The 24900-nt window shown below is 37.0% G+C and overlaps 1 protein-coding gene across 3 annotated transcripts in view; it reads right to left on the bottom strand.

Moving 5' to 3' along the window:
• Window positions 1-256: 256 nt before the first annotated feature.
• The window catches only part of LOC309864650 (uncharacterized protein), a gene marked incomplete at its 5' end in the record, with an annotated part of 31601 nt that continues 6957 nt past the window's right edge, over window positions 257-24900 (bottom strand). The window contains 2 exons of one of the 3 annotated variants that reach the window (XM_082730338.1): window positions 257-484; window positions 23542-23680. Of the gene's footprint in view, window positions 485-12133; window positions 13887-23541; window positions 23681-24900 lie in introns of those variants that run through there. The other 2 variants (XM_082730339.1, XM_082730340.1) reach the window with 2 other exon arrangements.

The following is a 24900-nucleotide window of genomic DNA, read 5'->3' as shown; positions in this document are numbered from 1 at the left end:
TATCCAATTTTCTGAGAAAGAGTAGAAATTCAGATTGGTATATAAGGCATTTAAATTTCATTGTGTTTATTTTGGTAACTAATTAAAATGGGAAACACTGGCCAGGCCAAGCCACAGACAAAACCAAGCATGTCTGTGGGCTGTATCTAGCCAGAGGGACAGCTCACTTCCTTTATATGTTGCCAGATAGAGCTGCTGGGGGCATGTTACTCTGTTTGGTTTGGCTTCTAACATATCAGCAATCAGGCACATTAAAGAAAGTCCAAGAACATTTTTAATAATGCCAACATAGATGTTGCTGAACAGCCTCCCAGGATGGCTTACTTGGTAGGACAGTTAATTTAAGGCTGAGAGTTATGTTGTGTCCTAGCTAAGAACATAGGCTCTGGAACCAAGTCACCTGGGTTTGAATTCCAGCTCTTTCAGTTACCAGCTCTGTAACCTTGGGCAAGGGATGTGACTTCTTCCTTGCTTGATTTCAAGACTGTGAAATGAAGATAACAACAGTTAGATGAATATAACATGAATATTACATATATTATATATATACGCATACGCATGTATATACACACATACATATATATACACAAACACTTAATATCTAAATTAGTGCGATCTAATTATTTGTTATTATTATTATTCACAAATCATAACATTGGTTAAAACAACAAACTTTACACGTCTCTCTCACATTTGACAGCTACCGATCCCATGAGGGGTCTCAGGAAGCTTTCTTCTTCATTCAGAACAGGTGGGGAGATCAGGTTTCCCAGGATAAACTCCCACTACTTTGGCCTGAATACTGATGCCCTCACTTCTTGGAAATGGCATAATTGCATATTTCAATGAGATGAATACACATAGCAAAGTTTTTGAAATACTAAAAATACTAGCAGTTAATAGTATGTCAATCTATCTTTTCATTTTTTGCTTTTTTGGAGATCATCCATTTGAAAGTCAGGGACATTCTGTTCCAGAGTTGGAAGGCAGAAAAAATCAAAGGACTTTTATTTTCCTCTTTTATGGGTTAGTGAAGCATGAAACTTATTGGCAGATGCTTGGGCTGGATATAAGTTGCCATGCTATTTCATTCAAGTTTATTTTCACATTAAATGATTCTGGAGGTTTTTATATTTTAAAAAAGGTACCCCATTTTTTTGAATGCCTAGAAATAGAGAAAACAGATGGTCACATGACATCTTATCTATTTTACTGAAATAACCATATGTTTGTGAGTAGTCAGCGATGACACAAAATTCATTTTCTATGCCACGAGCATATTTTCTCACCAATGAAAATTGAGATACACTCTGCCCTTTAAAGATTCCGTAACTTTTCTTTTTCACTTCCAGTATCCTGACAAATAAATAAAAGGCCCACCATGCTTTCATTCTACCAAGTCCTTCCTACTTAAAGCAGGAGAAAACAATTGTGAACTCTCAAGAATAATGCAGGTGGAATTTATTAAGACTGAAAAGAATGTCTACTTCTACTCTGATCTCATCAAGGGCTGTTTGTGCCTTTGTGCTCCTGTGAAACCCAACCCAACAGCTAAGAAAAGCCAAACTGCAGAAGCTCAGAATCACAAAAGATGGGAAGGCATAGTAGAGAGAGTGTCATCTACACACTACTACCAGCATCCATTTAACAACCAAGGGTCAAAGCTCAAAGAGAGACTACCCAGAATATGCAATTGGGTACACAGGGGCCAGAAGCAAAACCTAAAATTGTCAATGAATTAAAATATCTTTGTATTCTGAACTCTGTGTCTATTAGCTTCTAGAAGTATTAAAATTAGAGATGTGTTGCACACTATTAACTGTTTTTCCTCTCGCAGCTATTTCAAAATTCTCAGTTTTTCTCAAAAATGATGGAAGGATTACCTGCCTCAAAATTGTCTGAGGTCTATGCAAATCACAGATTCCCAAACTCACCCTACTGGGTAGGAAGGGGATTTAGAATTTGGGTACCGACAGTTTTAATACACAACTCAGAGGATTGTTATAAACAATAAAGTTTGAAAACCACTCACGTCTAGAATCTGGTATGTGCATTAAAACAAGTGGAATTATTGGGAGTAGGGAAAAACTTTCCTACTTCGTTTATTTAAAAAGTGGATATCCTTTAAAATCTCAAACTTGCAGGATTAATTTGCTCTAAAGAATCCTTGGGTTATAAATTCCATATGCACTTTCACATGTGTGCAATCAGTGATTTTTCATAGTGTCTCTTTCTCATCTGACTTTGTATTCTCGGGACTGACCCTAGAATGAGTCTTACTCAATGTCAGTAAAACCACTTTGCTTATATTAGGTGTGATGAGTTATATTTTGCTGCCGAAGTACAGGTAGCATTTATCCTTGTGTTTCTAAACAAAGACTGTACATACAGGGTTAGGGCATTTCAAACCCAAAGAATGACATAGAAAATAATGTTTTTGTATCATACCATTTCCCCCTTTAATTTATTCTTTAACCGAAAAAGAAAAATAACAATTAAAATTAGACATGAATCTAGCTTAGCGTTTAAATTGTATAACAGATTTAGAAACACGACAACTTTTAAAATGCATTAAACCAGGAAATGGCATTTCAAATATAGAAGATCCACAGATAAGCTTCTAGAATTCTATCTTAAGTTTGGTTCTCTTCCTAGTCCTGCAGCCACTATCTCCCCTCAGCATGGTTCAGTACAAACCTGGCACTCTATGTACTATGTGGGTGAATTGAGGCTTTTTCAAGATTCTATTTTAAGACAAAAAAAAAAACCTGTTTTAATTTAAAACAGTGATGATGGTAAATCCCCAAAGATTCATGTCCAATTTTTCATTACAAAGGAACTATTTCTCCTTGTTTTCTGATAATATCACATCATTGTATTATTATTATCATTATTATGGTACAGTAACTTTGCTTAGAATATTTTTATAGTAAGCCTAGTTCATTTTTATTATTACCACATTAAATTGGAGTTGTGCTCTCAATGGAAGCTACTTTTAGTCAACCAAATGTTTTGTACTCTTCTACTCCTAGTACTTACACCTTAAAGGAAATTATGAGCGTCCGCAGAATAATAGTCAAAGTTAATTTAACAATATTCTAGAAAGGTGAAGAAAGTTAAAATTATCCTTCTGATCTATTTTCACCAGTCCATTTAAGATAATGGATATCTAGGATTTTGTGTTCACTATACACTAAGGTTTCATTACTTTTTTTTTTTTTTTTAAGATTTTATTTATTTATTTGACAGAGAGAAATCACAAGTAGATGGAGAGGCAGGCAGAGAGAGAGAGGAGGAAGCAGGCTCCCCGGTGAGCAGAGAGCCCGATGCGGAACTCGATCCCAGGACTCTGAGATCATGACCTGAGCCGAAGGCAGTGGCTTAACCCACTGAGCCACCCAGGCGCCCCAGGTTTCATTACTTTTTATATGCACTTCTTGTCGATTGTCATGTAAAGCTAGATCCACACGGTCATGTATTTCATTCTCCATCGTATTAGGACACAGGTTAGGTTTCAATAATAGCTTTAGGCAAATATTTGTGAAAGACTTTAAATAAATTAGGTAGGCCTGGTTAAATGTTTCTGAAATTTGTACTAGGTAGGTTCTACAATGATTCATCAAAACATTGGTTAAAAAGCTTGTATCTAAAATTTTGTTGAGAAATAACAGACAGAGAAATGCTATCTGATTGGCTGATATTCGATGGAAATTAATGACCAACAATAACCTATGAGATAAGCGCAAGGAACCAGATCCTTTCATACGTGGACTATGAGATAAGTGCAAGGAACCAGATCCTTTCATACCTGGACTGTTCTAGGAATGCACAGAAAACCTGCTGTGAAACACTACACCTGGGACCACAGTTTTACACCTGGTCAGCTTCACACTTCTTATCAGTAATCTCTTTCTCCAAAGTCCATGCTGAGCTAAAGATCAGAGCTAGCATTTACTTCTACATTTCACGTAGTTTGGGTCCTTATTTGGTGCTAGGAAGCGTGCTAACTTCTTTACAATTCTGTTTGCTTGTATAATTATTAAATCCCATTTTACAGTTGAGAAAACTTAAAGCCTGGGCTTTCAATAACTTTCAATAGCTTTCAATAACTTAAGCATATATTTTTATTTTGTAAATATTTTTTATTTGTTGTCCTTTTACATTTAGTTACAATTCTTTTTCTTTTGTTAAAAATATTTTCTAGGTGCATATGCATAGATTTATGTTACTGTATTGTAGACAAATAATTTCATAGGCTCCAAAGGTAGATATTTGTATCTTTCTGGGAATGGGAAGCATCCTTTCTCATGTAGACAAAACTAGTGGCTACCAGTGGCTACTTTGGACTGAGAAATATTTCCAGTCAATCATTGCCAATATTCTACCATAGAATATTAATAAGGCCTTCTTGTATATAAACCCTTAACATTTTCAAAGTGAACATTTGATTATTACAACTCCAAGGTAAGCAGGAAAGAGACTATGATCCTTGCCTTAGAGACGAGATAATTGAAGGGAGGGGAACTCCAGTCAACTGATTTATCCAAGATTATGTAATTAAATAATGGCAGAGCTTCATCTTAGAACCTTGGCCTTCTGGTGACTCACTCAGTGTTTCTCTAGTAGAATGTCTCTCAAATAACACTTAACCTTCTGGTCATTCGAGTCTTTATAGCTCACAACTTTTACGAATGTGTTCATTTTTCCAGAAATAAACAACTCTATATGGGATAGAAAATTAAATTGAAAGAAAAAAAAATATGGAGATTCAAAGCAAAGATATAATAAGTTCCAAACCATGTCATAAACAACCAGAAAAATAGTCCCTGGAAAACTGGGCTTGAGTCCTCAAAAAATTTGTAAGACCTACCTTCAGGAGACAAATTCTTTAATTTATAATTTGCTTAACAATAGTGTTTGAAACACAGAACATCTTCGCAACTACTTTCTTTTGTTATTCTATGCTAGCTGTGAAAAAAAAAATTTATTTGTTGTATGACAATTAGTTTCTGGACATTCCCATTCAGGACTGAAGAAGTGTAAGAAAAATCTTAGTCTCAGTCAAAAATTACATCAATTTCAGCTATTTCAAATATTTCAAGATGAATATGTGTTAAAGACAGACCACCATCAGAATTTCTATGGAGTTATTTTATTATTCAGTGCCAGTTGAGTTTTTATTATATATTCTAAATTCCTACAGTTAAACTAGTCAAAGCATTATGGGAACATGATTCTTTTTTCCATCATTTATGGAGATTTTCTGTAAATGTAATTTACTGAAATTTTTGAATGAGTGAATCCAAGCTCTAATTCACAAGACAGCTGCTCTCTTGCTCAGTTGGATTAAATTGTCTCCTTTCCATTTCTCTCCAATCATCAATTCTATTCTCCTCTCTGGAGACCCACTTTCTCTGCATATTCATTATCCCTATTTTTCCAAATTCTGTCTTTCCTTTTGTATCTGAAGGGTCTTCTTTTTTTTTCCTTTTTAAGGTAAGGCACGGACTCTGGACCTAAGTTTTTCTGCTTTGCAAGACTATCATCCATATTAACCAGCCATAGTTTTGTCTCTTAATTTAAATTTTCAATATATAAAGCAAACTGACTCAGCCCAATTTGGAGGCATTTCAATCAGATATGATAAATAAGGTGAAGACTTATACATAAACAATGCAATTAAAGCCTAACAAGTCGAGATGGAAAGCCCACCAAGAAAGGAGAGTGGGCCAGGAAAACACCCTAGTTTATTATTAAACTATTATCCTAGTCGGTCTAGTTGGGTGTTATAGATACACATAGACTATGTACTTAGACTAGACAAGAAAGCATCATGGAAAGTTTCTAGAGGAGGTGATATGTGAGCTGAGATTTGAAGGATAAATGAATAAGAGTTAGGGAGAGACAATGAGGTATTTAAAAGAATGAAATCAACATGTACAAAGATAAGAGGTATAAAAGAGTCTGGCCTCTTGAGGGAACTGTAGGTTTTTCAAGGTGAAGGAGGCACAGGGTTTGAAGGAGAGAACAACGGCAAATCGGGAGAATTTGGTAGGGACCAAATTATGGGATATTAGTCAGGCTCACTGAGGAATGTGCTTTTATCCTAGAAGCAATTATTATCCTTTAAGGAATTTTAAGAAGAGTTTTGATATGAAAATGCTAATGATAGTATTAGCAATATATTTTTGAGTACCACACTCTCAGGAACCACAGACAGTACTTGGCATGCATTATCTCAACTAATCCTCACAAAATTTTAGTGAAGTAGCCACTGTTAGTATCTCTATTTTTCAGATGAGATCACTGAGCTTGTAAGTAATAGAAGCTTACATAGAAGTAAGTAAAGTAAACAAAACAAAGCCAGGGATGACTTTGAAGGAGCAAGATTAGAAACAAAAACCGGTTCATAGATGGTTGCATTAATTCTGTCTGAGAAACACTGGGACTTTATCTGAAACAAAGAGGAAGGATTAGATGCGTGAACAGTGAAGGAATCAGAATCAGGAAGTTGTGGTTCAGGTTGGATATGGGCAAAAAGGGAAGTAAGTGGCCAATAACAACTCCCAATGTTCTGTATTGGTCATCTGGGAAGGAAATAGTTCCGGAAAGAAGAAGCAAAGTTGAAGAGAAATGGGTTGGATTCGAGGCATCTGTGAGATATAAAAGTAGAAAAATCTAGTAAGCAGTTCAATAAACGAGTAGGGTACTCAAAAGAGACACAAAAAATGCAATTGCATTTCTTACTTATATAAAATTCCAGAACAGGTATTTCAGGTTGGTGGATGGCTCTCCCTCAGAAAAAAAAGAGTGGAAGTCTGAGGCCAGACTTTTCCTTTTAGGCAAGCCAGGAGGAAGTTGCATGTATCACTTCTAATGCTAGAACTATGTGTCCATACCCACTGCGGTGGGGCTAGGAAGTGCAATCCCTAGCTTAACTGACATAAAACGGTTAAAATTCTATTATCATGAAAGAAGAAACGGTATAGGATAGTCATTGGAGAGTTTAGAGCCATGGAAGTGGTTTAGATTACCTAGGAAGAATGTTTAAAGTGAGAAGTAAAGAAGACCAAGAATGCAACTCACATATTTATAGACCTTTTCAGCCTACATAAGAGCCATCAGGGAGATTTCCTTGTTGTTGTTTTTGTTTGTGTGTGTGTGTGTGTGTGTGTGTGTGTGTATTTTGAGTTACACTTCTAATCTTGCCCTCCCTTCACCCACTGCTTTTTTTTCAAGCATTTGATAATCTGATTTATGATTGTCTACTTTGTAACATAAAATACTGTGGTAGGAAATGACCCCCTTTCCAGGTACAGTTCCAGGGTTCCCCCACCACCAACAGCACACTCTACTCCCAACCTTCAGCTTTATCTGTAGAGATCAGCCACAGCACATAGAAGGCATATTATAAAACTTTTTATGACAGACAACTTGTAGGGACAATTAGTATAAATAAACCAGGGTTAAAAGAGTTTGAAGGGAATGTATGATGGTCTACTACTAATAAGATAAAATTTTACAGGAATATACACAGTAATGTTTCAAAAACACTAAATTTATGAGAAAAGAGTTGGCTTTGCTCAACAATAGTTAATAAGAATACCTCAACTTTTATTTGACCACAAAATCAATGTTCAGAAACACAGTCATACAACTGTGATGTAACACCATCTTAAGTTTTATTAGTAGGCGTGGCACACACAACAAAAAATACTGGTACACAAAACATTTTATACTGAACTCTTAGGAATGCTGTATTAGCATTTACAACTTATGGTCACCCATGAGTTCCTTCTCTCCCTTTTTCCCCACATCCAGTTTATGTCAAATCCTATCAATTCTACCTTTTAAATATTTTGTGACCCTTGAGGTATTGAGTTGGAATTACAGATATCATTATGAACTCATTATAGTTATAATATGTATATTATATGTAAATATATTATATCGTACATATATAACTTTACAGAAAGAGTTATTACACATATGTACCTCTGTGTGTGTGTGTGTATGTGTACACGTTTCTTAGGTCTGTTAAATAGGTAAGCCTAGAAGGAAAAACACCGAAAGCGTAATCAGTACATGTAACACCAAGATCTTTATTTTTAAATACTATTTTTCACTGAAAAGATCAGGAATCTTTAGAGAAATAGTTGAGTCCAGAGTTGGGACAGGGAAACTATAAAATGAGGCTGGAATGTTTTGTTGTGCCAGAAAGTAAGAAAGTGCTAAAATAGGAACATCTCAAAAAGGACAGGATCCAGCTTAATGAATATTAAAATTAATGGATGAAATTTTGTTGAACAAAAAAATATACCTGATTTCAGAGCAATCACCAGAAATTACTTATTAATTAAGAAGAGGAAAAACTGTCTTGGGGATCACTTCATAATGTTTAAAAAATACTGAATTACTTCAATATGTACCTGAAGCTAAATTGATATTGTATGTCAATTAACTTCAATAAAAAAAAGAACCCCACAAAAATTTAAAAATAAAATATTCTCCCTAATATGATGAACAAAGGTTTATATGTAGAAGACAGGTCATTTAAATCTCAGCAACTTTTTTTTTAAGATTTTATTTATTTATTTGATAGATCACAAGTGGGCAGAGAGCGGGGAGGAAGCAGGGTTCCTGCTGAGCAGAGAGCCTGATGCGGGGCTCAATCCCAGAACCCTGGGATCATGACCTGAGCTGAAGACACAGGTTCTAATCCACTGAGCCACCCAGGCACCCCCTAAATCTTAGCAACTTTTGTCTTAACCCAAGAGAAGTATCAAAATATATGCGTATATGTAATATTGTATACATACATGCATGTATTTATCATGTATATTTCATTGTACATATTACTGTCAGAAAATATTTATATGGCCAATATACTTAACACTATGCTATATATATACATATATATATTTACTGTGAAAATATTAACAGAACAAAAATAATCTTTTACTTGTTTTCAGGGGTTATATTTGAAATATAATCTAATTTGTTATATGCCTATCTCAGAGGGAAATTGAATGTAATTTTAGAAAGGTTAAAACAAAAGAAAAATGAAAGTACTTAAAAATTTTTAAAGAAAATCAGTACCTTATAGGAGATTAACCTAACAAACACAAATTTGTTTAAGTTATCAAGGTCAATGTTGGTAATAATGAGGCAAATCGACATTATGTGCTTCCTGATATGATATGCCGAGGACAAGGCATTACTTCAATGCTACTACAATAAAAAAATACACAACTGAAAGCTAATTGTGAGCAAACATCAAAGAAATCCAAACCGAAGGAAATTCTACAAAGTTACTGGCTTTATTCCTCCAAAACGTCAAGATCATGAAAGGAAAAGAAAGTCTGAGGAAATGTTTTTAGATGAAAGGAAACTAAAGAAACATGACAATTAATCCAACCTTTGATCCTGAATTGAATCCTGGACAAGAAAACAAGCTATATAATATATTATTGGAACAATTTGTGAAACTTGGAGAAGAACTATGAATCAGATAATAATATTGTGCCAATGTTACATTTCCTGAGTTTGATAAAAATACTTTGGTTATGTAAAAGATAGCCTTTAGGAAATACACACTGGAGTATTTGTCCATAGAAAGGAGACAGAGAGAGGAAAGAACAAATGCTACACTACGTGGGGCAGAATGTTAAGAATTATTTGGTAGAGAACAGAATAGAGTTCTTTGCAATATTTCTTGCGACTTTTACAGAAGTAAGGAATTGCATCAAAATTTGAAGCTAAAAAGAGAAACTTTCAAATCCAACCCAAGTAGTAGTTAGCAATAGATCATTTTCAGAATCTAATAAATACTTCTAATACAAAAGGATACATTCTTAATCCACTAATCTAAGAGCTTCCATCTAATTTATACAAAAAAAAGGAAAAAGTTTGTAAAGTCTTTTGTTCACATTAATGTTGTGCTGTTGTTTGAGATAACTTAATGTTTTAACATACACCGAGGAGATCCTATCCTCATCCACAGTCATTTGAAAGGTCAGCTTTCAATAATGGAACTTCCGAAAGTAAGAAAAGCATAACACTAGATCTAAAAGATGTTTTAGGATACTAAGTGTGATCTCAAATAAGCTAAAAATATGCCATAAGTGTCACAACATCTTGGGCAGTTCCATCCTTAGGATAAATCTGCAATAGCTAACAGTGAATGCTAAAAAGAGAATTCTCAGCAGAATGCTCCAGACTTAGAGTTAAATTCAACTCCACCAGTCACTAGCTGAATTTAAAAAGATACCATTTATATATTTAGTATATTTGTATTCCTAACAGGAACACTACAAATACTATTATCCCAATTTTACAAATAAAGATACTAAAGCAAAGAGATGTTGAGTAATTCTCCAAGCTCACACAGCCTGTAAGAATTTGAGCTAGGACTCAAATCCTATACCCACCAATTATGGTACATTTCCCCATCCCCTTTCTACTGCTGTGTGAATGACATAGAGACCCTAAAGACTATGAACGTTCCCAAGAGAGAATTTACTCAGGCATGGTAACCCTTCAAAATTAAATAAATAAAGAAAGAAGAATATATAGAGTCAATATGGCTATCCTCACATCCAGAAATGCTCTTCTAGAAATCTACCTTTAAGAAATAATCAACATTTCAAATCAAAATTTATGTTCAAGAATGCATTCATTCTGATATACATATATGTGTGCATATATAATATGTATATAAAAGCTTTAAATATCCAATAATTGGTTCAATAAGTCATGGTAAATACAGTAGTATGATTTTGTATAGCATATAACCATACAAATCATTAATGACTATATGAAAATGAATACCATATGTTTCATAAAAAAGAGCAGAATACAGAATTATTTAGATAGTATGTGTAGACATATATAGACATATGTCTACATAGACATATGTCTATATAGACATATATAGACACATGTGTATGTCTATATATACTTACATATGTAGAGAAAAGAAAAATATAAATCAAAATGCTAACATTTTTCAGTGAGTATTACAGGTGACTTAGGTTTACATTTGTATATCTTATTTATTTTCAAAACTTTCTAATATTAGTTTTAATCACTTTAATAATTTAAAAAAGCCAATAAACAGCATTTAAAAGAAGAGTCAATGCAGGCTTTGGAGAAATAAGAAGGAAAATGAAAAAGAGTAGAAAGAAATCTGGTAACTTGGGTTCCTCCTTTTGCTTATATTTGTCAAAAAAAACCATGAAGTAAAGAGAGTCCCACTCAGAGTAGGCTCCATAAGGAAGAGATACAGTGAGTCCCTGATCCAAACAGAGCAAATGATATGAGCGAATTGCCCATCTCACAATCAGTCACACAGGTTGCCAGTGATGCTCCTTGTGCCATCTTCTGATAAGGGATGGCAAAAAAAAAAAAATTAATTTAGGAAAAGCATAATGCATTCACAATTCATAAAAATATTCAGGGAAGGCATGGCCAGATGGCACTGTTAGTTAAGCGACCAATTTTTAGTTTTGGCTCAGGTGGTGATCTCAGGGTGTTGGGATTCAGTCCCAGGACAAGCTCCCTGCTCAGCGCAGAGTCTCCTTAAAACTTTCTCCCTCTCCCTCTCCCCTGCCCTACCACACTCCCTCTCTCTCTCAAGTAAGTAAATAAATCTTTAAAAAAATAAAAACAAAAGCATTCAGGGGAAAAAAATCAAAAGTAATAAGTCTTTGAATCTAGAAATTAAAAAGAAATAAAAACACCACAGAAACTTCTCTGTACAGTCCAATAATGGCAGATACATGTCAGTATGCATTTGTCAAAACCCACAGAATGAACAACACCCAGAGTGAACCCTTAATGTAAACTACGGACTCTGGGGCATAATGATGTGTCAATGTTGGTTCATCTATTGTAACAAATGTACCACTCTGAAGTCAATAAAAGGAGAAGTTGTGTGTATGTGGAGGCTGGGTGTACAGGAACTCTATACTGCTCACTCAATTTTGCTGTGAACCTAAAATTGTTCTAAAAATAAAGTTCATTAAGTAAAGAATAAAAGAAAAAAGAAATGAAAATGGAATTTTCTTCAAAATCTAGCATAATTCTCTAATTATTCCAACTTTAAGCTATGAAATAATTGAAGATTTAATTGGATTAATTTGAGTTTAATTTATTTAATTGAATATCAATTTTAATACAGAGTTTTTCTCGTCCTCACACCATCACAAGAAGGGTAAGGACAGCACCATAAGATTCTGATAGAGAGAGGAAGACACCACATTTACATAAGTTTTATGACAGTACATTGTTATAATTGTTCTATTGTATTTTTACATAGTAGTTATTGTGAATCTCTTACCGTGCTTAATTTATAAATTAAATTTTATCACAGATGTATCAGGATATATCAGGAAAAAACATGTCATAGTTTCAGGCATCTACTGGGAGTGTTGGAACATTGCCCTGAGGATAAGGGGGCCTCCTATAGGTGCCCCTACATTTTATGCTTGTATTCCCTAGGAGGTGGAAAAAACAATTTTTTTAGGAAAGTGTGTGGGATTGTGTGTGGGTGTATGTGTGTGGAAACATAGATAAATAATAGATAGATAGGTAATAAATATCATGTGTCTGCAAAACACCTGGTTAGGCACTGTACTAACTACTGGAGATAAAAAAATTAAAGGCAAACTCTTGCCCTAACAGAGAGGCAGGCAGGCAAACAGACAAGGCACCTCCCTACTGATGGGCATACTCTGTACTGCGTTAACCCCCGGGTGGGGGGGGTGGTCATCCTCATAGTAAACTAGGAAATGAATGATACAGCTTGGAGTTGCTTGGCAGTCCTTTAAAAAAATTACAAAGCAAAAAGGAGTGGGTCCTGAGGCATAAGTGACCAAGCACCCAGTTTCTCTGTGGGAGTGATGGATACTTCATAGGTCAGATGACACAAGTACTTGAGACTAATGGGACGCAAAGAAGGAAGGCTTGTTCCAAGCATTAGCCAAAGGAAGAATACGAAAGAGAAGATGGTATTCCGTGCATCTGGAAAGTAAAGTGCAAGGTGAGTAGTGAAAAGAGATAAACTGGAGAATTAGGCAGAGATCCCGTGGGGAGGATACAGAGAGTAACAGTTTTCAATGAAGAGATCTGAAGTGCTTTGCATAAGGACACAATATGATTAGATTTTTATATTTAAAAAAGTAACCCTTAGGTAACAAGAACAGACTCCATACTAAAGACAGGAAGACAGTGAATTCAATATTGCAAGAATCTAAGTGAAAACAATGAGGACCCAAACTAGGGTCAGGGTGGGATTGAGGTGGTAGCAGGGAAGGGGTTAGGAGGTAACAGACCAGCAGTTATTGAAAAGGTAGAATCCGGGGAGTTGGTGTCTAATTGAATAGAGTAGTGAGAGAGAAGAAACATTCTCCAGTGATGGCCCAAGCATGGGGCTTGGTCGCTGGATGCAATCTTTCTGAAGAAGAAAATCTAAGAAAGGGATCATGTTCCGAGGAAAAGATGAGAAGCTTCGTGTAAGACATGTTGAATTAGGTGGTGCTTGTGCTGGGCATCCATGTGGAAATGGTCACATGACAACTGGATGTTTGGATCATTTCCTTTTCACTGACATAGAAGCAGTGCTTTCAGGATCTACAGCTCTCCTGTATTTGTTGTGTGGACACACCTCAAAGGGCCATACAACATGAGGAGGGAAGTGTGGGTGTCAGCTCAAAATCAGACTTCGCTCTGAGGGCAGGAAAGGACTGATGCAGGCCTTGAACGTAGGTGAGCAGAGCTTCCTCTCTTCTAAGGCATCATCCCTTTACTGTCAGGCTGCTTTTCTGGAGAATGCTGGCAGGATAAAGCAGGTGTCTTATCTGATTAGGAGAGCACTTAGCTGGTGTCTTCATACATACGAAGAACATGAATGAAATTGAATATGCAGGCATTCAATTAAAAACATCCAGTTAAGAGAAACAAATCATTAGCTATCTTTCTATACCAGTATCAAAAAAAAAATTTATCAATAATGTTAGGGATAAAACTGTTCGACAGGCATTCCATAAAAGTCATTCATGTCTCTCTATCATCCAAGAGATTTTAAAGAACAGAAGTTCAAATATCAAATGGCAAGCAGACCGAAACAATCACCTCAGGCGTAACATGACTCAGCATGGACAAATTATGTAAATACCAAAGTATGTAGTTTGAGGAAGGTGAGCTCAGAGAGTTGCACAGGGAGTCAAAAATACAGAAAAACATTCCCCTCCCTTTTAAACCATCAGGGAAACCTTTAATGAGTAACACAGTATTTTAGCTGTTTGCGGAGTGATGAGCTTAGATTTCTGGGACTAGAAGTTGCTGCATTGAAGAAATAGCCTGGAATTTGTAGGAAGGAGTGGGATAATTTGGTGATAGGACAACTGTGTCTGTTTTCTTGGGAAGAGATAATACACAGCATCTTGGAGGCAGGGAGTGGAAATCCCAGATGAAACTTTCCATGGGAAGCCATTTGGTTACTCCTCCTGTCATAATGTGTGCACGCAGCAACAGCAACGGCTACACTGAACCAAGTCAAGAGCAGGTGCAAAACCACCCCCTATTGTGGCTTATTAGGTAGAAGGGAAATTTGACTGCATCATAGTTTTATTATGCCATCTTCCCAGGCTTAAGCTGAGTGTTGTTATTACCGCTGTTGTTAAGTTTCCAGTTTTCAAGTATCATGACAGTGTGCTTAAGCACGCATATTTTTGGAATTAAAAATAGATTTCTATTTCAGGTGAAAGAAATAAACTGCATGGGAAGAGGAACTTCTGAACGGCAAGCAAATTATTTCCACCCAAATATCCTAAGTAATTACAAAATAAAAAGAGACTAAAAGGAATCCAGAACATTTGCAGTACTACAGTATTTCTGCCACAAAATGTTGGTGCAAAGAGCACTTTTTTAACTGCAATCAAACCACCTTTACCACAGGTAACTATGTAAATGCAGAACAGGTTTTGCAAACTACAACTTGTAAACAGAAATTTCCCAGGCTCGTATGCTTTTAATACTTGTAAAAATTAATTATGATGTTTATTTTAAAACAATACCCAAATAAAAGTAGTGATTTAAATTTTTGACTGTACAAGTCAGAAGGACAACATCCATTCCCATTTAGAATTGAGTACATTTTTAAGTCTTCCTCAGTCTGACCTGAGAGGGATTCATTTCTTATCCTTCACTGCATGCCAAATAATAATGAAAACAATAGCAATAACAAAACAATTATTACTGAGCAGCTATTAAGTGTAAGGCATTGTTCTTTAGTGTTTTTCATGTGTCAGGTTATCTAAACCCCCACAAATTTCTGTGAGGAGATACCTTACATGTTGGAAAAAGCACTAGCTATAGTTTCAGATCCTGAAATTTTCCAGTTAAGATTATTTAATGTGTTTTGAATATTAACAGGAAACAGAACACAGTCTAAAGAAACCATTCTTGCATTCAGATATTCAAAAAGATTTTAAGAATGTACTATTGGCTAGTCATATTAATTGGACTTGTAGAAGGAGTTTAAGGAGGAGAAGAAAACTTGGCAGGTGGGGAATAAGGAAATTTTGCAGCTGAGAGAGTTGGCTTAGAAGAAGAATCCACAGGAAAAGGAATATTGAAGAGAATGGAGAAAATCTGGTAGAGGATCAGGACCAATCTTTTAAAGTAAAGCCCAAACAAAACATGTTCTCATAATCCTGTGTTTTGTCATTTTTTAAGTCGGGCTATTCACAAAGGCAGTGTGGTGCAGAAGAAAGGTTTCTACACAGAGGATACAAGGGGCTGAGTGTTCACCTTTGTTCTGCCATTAATTTGTTGTGTAACTTTACAAGCCACTCTTCTTCCCTGAGCTTTATTTCCTCAGTCCTAAACTAGGGACAATGATACATAGGTATTGTTGTGAATATTAAACAGATTATATGCTTTCGAAAGTGTAAAATGCTATATGAATGAAAGATATTGACTGTATTGCTTTCAGGTTCAGTCACTGAACATAATTCTTCCTTTTTTTTGATCTTTTGCCTTGTTGGTATAACAAGGTATCTTGGCATCAGCTTAGAATTCTGTTATGCTAAGCTTTTGAAATTCTTAAGTAGAAAGGCAGTTAGATAACAGAAAGAGAACGTGGTTTTGAGCCTGAGGCATGACTGAATTCCTGAACCCACACTTCAAGGACTTATGCACCAAGTCCTACATCAATAGAATCTTTCAGCCCACCCATCCCATCCACCATCATGGTAATCTGCCCTTGCTTAGCCCTAGGCAAGGGATGAGCCTGAATTTGGACTCAACTACAACCTAACTGGAGATAATGCCAAAGACCCATTTAATAAACCTATGTTGTGGTATGAGAGACTTTATTTTCTGATCTCAGTATACAGAACTTGCAGAGTTTATGTGTATTAGTTATTCTGGTTAACTACAGTTTACTCTATAGATTGATAATAGGTCCATCTTCCTTCACACCATATTGTCATGGGGAACTCAGCTGCAACAGTGTCTCCAACGTTTGGCATGGCATGATGGTAAGTAGGGGAAGCAGAGGTGGCTGGTCTGTGTCTCCTAATTCTAGCCCAGATAGCTGGAGTTAGTAGAAAAATGGGGCAAGTTGTATCAAAGGGCATGTAAGGCCAGAGCCAGCGGTAACAGTAGAGAATCACGCAATGTATCCTTTGGAGAGGAACAAAAGCTCAAGCCAAGGCCCAGAGGGAAATAGGACCCAGGAACAGAGCCAGTGAGGGTGGGATGTGACAGCTGGTAGGAAACCAGACTCCCAGAATTTGGGTTTGTTGTGCTGGAACCTAGAGTAGATTCATTAAAAGAGGCTATGATAGAAGAGGGTAGAACTAGAGTGAATATATATGTATGTCTATTCCTTTTTCTAACACTGTTAATAAATACCTCTGTATATAATTAATTATGAAATTATTGATAATGGGGACATGAGCTTTAGGCACTCACAACAACAGCACTACAGCCACCAGATATGAGCCTGAACCTTAGGACTGTTACAGTCAGTTGAGTTTTCTAGTTGTTTGGATGGTGACCAGTCAAGAGAAAATGTAACATTTTCAAAACTACTGATTTAGAAAAGTCAGTCATCAAAAAATAAATAAAATGTCAGCAGCAACAAAGGAAAATCACAAAGGCAGGGATAATAAGATATCAGGAGGAATGGTATTTATTCCAGTAGTTGGATAGACTATCAGCTAAAAACTTTGACCATTGAAATACAAAGAACATCTGAGAGAAAGATAACTGACCCCTGTAGAATGGTTTACTAATCCTAGGAGAAAAGACAAAGTCAAGGTGAATTAACAGAATATTTGCTATTGATGCAGCTTATAAATTTGATTCAGAATCTTGAAATTTTCATTGATAATCTATATCCCTAAATTCTTTTTTTTTTTTTTATATCCCTAAATTCTGATCATCTCCACAAGGCTACAAACTAATGTAAAAATTTGACACCATGATTTAAAACAATACTTTGAATGGTATAGTTTCTTTAAAAACGCAGTGGGAGACAGAAATTGAAAAGTGGATAAAAAGAAATAATGTTCATTTTCATAAATTCTGAGATTTATTCCTACCTACCCCTAGCCTAAGTGAAATGAAAGCAGGATGATGAGGGCCTGGCAAGGTAAATGATTAAATTCTCCAGAGGAGCATTGTTTCAGAATTACTGTGTGGAGGAGTTGGGCTCTCAGGCAAAAGTGATCACACTGTCAATGAAGGCCGAATCTTTCATTATTTATGTCAGAGGATCTCAGTCTGTTATGGAAAAAGAATGGGATGTTACATAGATGACAGCACCCCTTACTTTATCTTGAACCCATGACTTTGGATAATCTGGTTGTCAATATTTTTCCCCCTGAAGGGAGAACAACGGAGTGGCCCTTTTCAAAGTACAGAGGAGAGAGCCACACTGAACGTGGGTAACTCTTAGGATTTTTATGAAAATATTTTAAAACAAAATTGATGACTTCCTTCTCCCTGGAGTCTATAAAAACTTATGCCAAAATAATAATAATGATATTACAAGGTTGTGGAATATAATGTAATATGGCAGGCTAAGAAAACTGTGTTATTTGTCAACATGATTTTTCTCTTACTCTTCATCCACCCTTCCACCTCCTCCCCCACACCACTTTTAGGCTCAGAGTGTCCCAGTTTGTCCCATTGAGAGATTATGAAAATTTTGCTGGCAGTCAAGTGAGACATCTCAATGTGTATGCTTAAGTTCTAAATAGAAAGATTTAAGAGGCAGACAAAAGTGGTCGGGGGTGGGAGAAGGTATTCTGTCTGCTCTCTGCTCTCGCCATAGAGATATGAGAAGGGAAGGCAGAAGAAAAGAGTGGAAGGGTTAGATATAAGTGTGGGGAGGCCTATGGTTTGCATCTCCTTCCTCAGGCAGAATGGAGAGTTGGGAATGGATACCCCACAAACATAGTTATCTCTTAAAGCATCTCCTTTCTCCTTTTGCTCCCTTTAAGTCTGATGATCCACAAGTAGAGAACCTGTGCTTCTGCTCTTGGGAAGGCCCAGGAAAACTGCAAACTGACCAGAAAAGAAAGCACCCCCATGCCCAATCAGTTGGTGCTGGCAATAAACTGCAAATGTAGCAGGACAGCAGACTAGCGAGGGCTGCAGAGAGGTCCCTGCCCCCCTCCTTCTTAGAACAGGACAAAGGGTGTCATATTGGAAGGATATGGCAAGGGCATGGGCATCAGCCCTAAAAATCTGTTGAGTCTACTGCTGGATCTTGGCTGTCTCCTGCAGGAAGTTAAACTGGCTTTCCCAAACTCTTTTTGCAATTTGATGGCTTGTGATTTATTACCTGGGCTGAACACGTGGCAAGTCACACAGAGAGGAATGAGAAGTCAGTAACAGTTTGCCACCATGACAGAATTGTAAAAAGGGGACAGAAAGAAAACATGAAAGGACTGAGTTTAAAATCTGAAATGGCTTTAAAAAAAAATCCCCTTAGCTTACTGAATGGGATGAGATCAATTTTCTATAATAGGTTAAAAAAAAATTGAAAGTGAGTTTCAAGTCAGAAAATAATTTTAGTCTTTCAAGATGAAGAAAGTTTCACTCCTTGCACACTGTGAACTTTGTACCTGCTGTAGCAATAATGTCTCAAATCTGCTCTTTTGAGGATCTCTGTCCCTCTCTCAAATATGCTCCTGGATAATTGGCTACCACTAAAGCAGCCGTCTTTTTTTTTTTTTTTTTAAGATTTTATTTATTTATTTGACAGACAGAGATCACAAGTAGGCAGAGAAGCAGGCAGAGAGAGAGGAAGGGAAGCAGGCTCCCTGCTGAACAGAGAGCCCGACGTGGGGCTCGATCCCAGGACCCTGGGACCATGACCCGAGCCAAAGGCAGAGGTATCAACCCACTGAGCCACCCAGGCGCCCCTAAAGCAGCCGTCTTAAGTTGCGTGGCAGCCAAGAAAATATTAGATCCATGGGGCACCTGGGTGGCTTTGCCTTTGGCTCAGGTCATGATCTCAGGGTCCTGGGATTGAGCCCCGCATTGGGCTCTCTGCTCACAAGGGAGCCTGCTTCCCCCTCTCTCTCTGCCTGCTCCTGTGCCTACTTGTGATCTCTCTCTCTGTCAAATAAATAAATAAAATCTTAAAAAAAAAAAATCTCGGATCCTATGTTTGCTATCTGGACACAACAATTCATGCTCAAGCACGGCAAGCAAAATGGGTTTTACCGTGTCAGAATTATTTCGGCTTCCATTTTTTTGCTTAGCCCCGATCCCTCATTCCAACTCATTCCAAGTTCTCTGAGCCCTAAAACTACTTTCCTGGTGAATAACTACTCTCTATCCAGTTATAAGAAATGCTCATTCCCCCCTGTATCTGGAGAGGCTAAGTCCTTCAGTATTTGAAGGTAAGGCTTGGCAGCTGGATAGAACTTTATGCTTCTCTGAAACTTGATCACTTTCAAATTAATAAGAGCAAATATTGGAATTAATTCACCAGGAAGTAAAAGTCATAAACACTAGACAATAATATTCAGGCATTTGACCTTTCCAATTTAGGTAAAAATGTAAGTCATAGCTTGCAAACCAAATGACTAAGAGAAAAGGTGGGTCAATGATAAAATTCTAGGTTTAAGGAATTAAAATTTAATGATATTTGGCTTTTAAATTATAAAACAGAGGTCCAAATGATGGCCTCTGTCTGATCTCTGCAGTAGATTCTTAGATTACAAAGAAATGTTTGGGAAAAGGGAACTCAGTTAGATTGAATCTTCATAAGATCTCTGAAGATTTCAGTTTTTTCCCCTCTATATGCAAAGTCTGAAGCAGGGAAAATGATCATGAAGAGGAAATTATTTTGGTTATTTAGGATTTTGAATAAATCAAAGTTCTTTGATTTGAAAAGTTCTTATAGTTTTCTTAAGAGACATTAGGATACAACAACTAACAAACCCAAATTTTATTTCTATTACTTTTTACAGTTTTTGTTTTTGTTTTAATTTACCATTCCATTTCATCTCTACAGCCTGCCTTATTTTTTTTTTCCATTTTAGAAAGGGACATTTATAATGTGAATGGTTAAGTGAAATGCCTAAGGGTTATACGGACTTACTAGAAGCCAGAAGGAACTCCTGCCTTCTGGCCCAAAGCCCATTGATTCATTCTATTGTAAGCAACTGTTCTATGCCCCAGGGACACAGCAGAGAAGAAAACAAAATCCCTTACCAAAAAATAGAGTGTCAGTGACCAGTGCTATAGAAAAAATAAGGCTAAGAAAGGGGACTGGAGTGGGGATAGGAATTTCCTGACTGTGTGTGCAGGAAGGTGGAGGGTAGAGAGGGTAAAATTGCTCCTATTTCTTGGGAAAAAGTCAAATAAGGCATATTGTTAAGGTGACATTTGTGACAACTGGACAGGGATATGAAGGTGTTGGGAAGCAAGAATTTCCTATCCTGTTCAAGATCCTTCTATTTAGACTAACAATTAAATTGACATAAAACATATTAATAGATGAAAAGCAATTTTATTTTTGTACATATAGGGAAGCCCCTATATGGAAATTCTAAAGATAGGCAAAATGAGGTATATGTGTCATTCTGAACTAAGGAGAAGTGGGTAGGGTAGGGATCTGGGACTTCAATGGGAAGGAATGCAATTGACAGGAAGATGAAAAAGGATGAATGTTTGGTAAATAAATGTTTGCTGGCGTACAGAAACACTGGGACACAGAAGAATTTCATCAGAGAAGCCTTGGTAGGTCCTATCCCATCTATCATACCTCATTCATAGAATAATGTATTTATCTATGATGATAGCTCTCTTCCTGGAGCAGGTCCTCTATCTAAATCTTTGGGCAGTTGTGAAGGAGCTAAAGAGCTATTCCTAAATCTGCTGGGGTTTGACTGCTTTTTAACTCAAAATAATCTTCATACCAACTGGCCCATCTTAGAGTGGCCTGCTGTGGGCCCCTACAAAGGAAATTTGGGGATATATCACATGTGGAGGTCAAATGTAGGGGAAGATAAGCAGTGGCTGGGGTGTGCCAAATTCTATCCAGTGGGGTTTTCTTGGAACACAGCCACGCTCAACGGTTAACATATCATCTACAGCTGCTTCTGTTCTACATCGACAGGGTTGAATAGTTGTGACTGTGGCTATACGTGGCCCATAAATCTGAAAATATTTGCTATCTGGCTCTTGGGAAAAGTTTGCTTTTCCCTGGTTTATGCAGAGGGAACAACAAATGCAAACTCTTAAGGCACAAGTGTGTTTATTATATTTGAAGAGTAAAGAAAGCAAATGTGGTTATGGTGGAGTGAACAAGGAGGAGAGAGGACAAGAAGACAGAAGCAGAGTAGGGAGCAGATCTTGTAGGGCTTTTCTAGACCATTCTAAAAGATTTTGAGCTTTACTTAGAGAGGGACAGGAAACCACTGGAGGTGACATAATCTGATCTACCTTTTAAAATTGTTCAATTTTTTTAGAATTGATGAGAGGAGATTAGACTGGTATATGGTCCAATGATCGAGATGAAAAATGATGGAGTTGGAGTAAGGCACGAGAAATGGAGGTTGTGAGAATTTGTCAAATTCTGAATATATTATAAAGGTTGAGCTGATAGGATTTGCTGATGAACTGGAAGTAGAGGTGTTCGTGTGTGTTGGGGGGTGTTATGTAGCGGGAGAGACATTAAGAGAGAGGTCGGTACAAGTTTACTTGTGTGGGCCTGAACATCTAGAGATAGGAATGCCGTTAACATGCAAAAGGCAGATTGTGGGAGATGTAAAGTATAGTTTACTACCAGAAGTGAAGAATTCAGTATAGACATTAAATTTTAGATGCCCTTTGAATATCTAAGTAGAGATGTCAAAGAGGCACATATACATCACATCGGGGGTTCAGGGAAAAGGTTGGAAATGGACATATGCATTTTGGAGTCATCAATGTTGAGATAATCTTTAAGTCACAAGAACAGAGTAAAATCACCTAAAGAGTGGCTTTCGACAACACAAGAGAATGATTAGAAGAGCTACCATTTAATTTCAATATATGTGACAGGTTTTGAGCTAGGAACTTTATACTCTAACAACACTTTACTTCAGTAGATATCTGTATACCTATTTTACACATGTGAAAATGAAAACGCTAGTGTTAAATGACTTGTCTGATGCCACTTTGCTAGTGACAGAATCCAGATATGCCTGCCTCAGTGGCCTGAGCCATCTCTGTTCTGTCACAACCTAAGAAATAAAAAACAAAAGACTGAATATTGACTCTGCGTGTTTAAAAAGTTAAAGAAGCAGTTGAATTACCCAAGTGGGTTGCACATGAACTCTGCTCAAAATTTCAACTGCAGGAAGATGCCTCTTTAAGGAAACTGCTAGACTGGTGAACCATGATAACAATATCATGGAACTTCCTCCTCAATTTCCTGAATTGAACAAACTCTCTCGTCGTGAATAAGCAGAACATGTCTAGTTTATGAGCAGATTAAGAGGCAGCCACTGAAGAGGAATGCATGCATTGGACATCATGCACATTTTAAGGCAAAATAAGGTTATGGAGGTTAGACACTCATACAGGACACTGGACAGATCCTTTATTAAATGACAGGAAACAAACCTCCTGCCTGAAACCCACGTATGAATCATGTGAAACAGCACAAAGACAGAGAATATTACTTAGCAATAGCTGTGACTTTCCCCCACCCCCTCACCCAATGTCACTACAACCTTAGAGTGCGGCATTTACCCTCATAAATAGCTTAGCCCCAAGTGAAAGTGCTTTGGTTGACTGGTACTCTCAAACTACTCTGTTTCTACTGGCTTCTCAAAAGCACAGTTACTCCAGCTGCTAGAAAACAATGTGGAGCCACAAAGCACCTGGTATTCTTTTCTTCATACTTGCCTGAGCTGAAAGAAATCATCACTTATTTTTCACTGCAAGAATCAAAAAGGCACATCACATCATGCTGAGAAATAAATAGGAACTAACCTGTCAGCAAATGTGAGAGCCTCCACTTACCCCGATTATAAAGCCACACCTTGAAGTTACACCATCATTCTGGTTATAAGGAAACCAAGGAAGGGAAGCTGCATTTGGGGCTGCTGAACAAGATTAAGTCTTGGTGGAAATATTTGGGTTATGTTGGTCTGGATGAAACCTAGTGGGAGTAAGCAGAAGCTCAGAAAGAATCATAGGGAATTGAGTAATCCTAGTGTCTTTTCTCCTCCCACCCCATGTTTCCCAAACCCCAGGTTTGCCTCTAGGGAAACCCATCCTCTAGGACAAGGTACCACGATGATGAGTACATACCCAATGGGAGCGTGTTGCTATGGAGAGTTCAAAACGATGTACGGTGATACGACTCAGGAGATTAAAGGATTTGTTCAGCATTGGTTCTTACTATTGTTTTTAGGGATTTTGCTCCCTTATCACTATAATGTCATCTTATCAAGAGCCATGACCAAGTTGTATCATCTTTGCATTCCCTGAAACACCCAGCAAAACATCTGTCACACTGTGGGCACAGAGAAATGCTTCTGGAAGGGAATAGTAATGATCACCCTGTTGGTAGATAGGCATAAGGACCAGGATTCAGATTCTTGATCTTCTGTTTTGGAAATTGCACCAGTTCTGTGCTCTCCTTTTGGTACTACCTTGCTTTAAAGACTATAGTCATTTTGTGTCTTCAGCATCTCCATTCAGATGTATTTCTGGACCAGGAACGAACTGGAACTAAATTACTGAGGTGTACGTAGTCACATTCCTCGTCCCTCCCTTGTGAAGAATAGTCTTTGTACTTCTGGGCTATTCATGCCTTTTTTTTCTGATTAGATGAGAATACTAACCCAGTGTCAGAGAGAAAGGAGTAGACAGTGTTAACATAAGAAAGTATACGGAAAAGAACTGTCTGGGAGGTTTGAGGAATGGGATTTGGAGGGAGTGAGTAAGCCATCCAGCAAAGGCTGGGCTTTCTAAGGAGCCCAGGACCCTTTCTAAGAATCAGATTATTGGAAAAACTGCCACAAGAGTGGGGTTTGGGGGCGGAGGTTATAAATAAGTGAAGAGAATTTTGAGGAAGTCGTCTATGCTAAGTGTTTTATCCTCCTTCTAAGGTTATCTTAAGAAATCACTCCGAAAATATCCAAATAATTATCCAATTCTTTGGGAGCTTGGTGTGTTATTTTGCTGAGAATTAAAAGGCTCCGTTTTATCTGAGGTATAGTCAATATCTTTTATATTGACTTTACTAATGTTCTGGTTACTAACATGTTAGTAGGTTACTGAATAGAGATAGTTCATTAAAAATTGCATGTCCAAAGGAACTTAGTTTGTGTCATTGGTCAAAGGACCAGGTAGAGTGCAGGTAGAGGTAGAATT

Source organism: Mustela nivalis (assembly GCF_964662115.1).
Source record: "Mustela nivalis genome assembly, chromosome: 5".
NCBI lineage: Eukaryota > Metazoa > Chordata > Mammalia > Carnivora > Mustelidae > Mustela > Mustela nivalis.
Note: the sequence above shows the minus strand (reverse complement) of the source record. Positions and strands in the feature narration are given on the sequence as shown.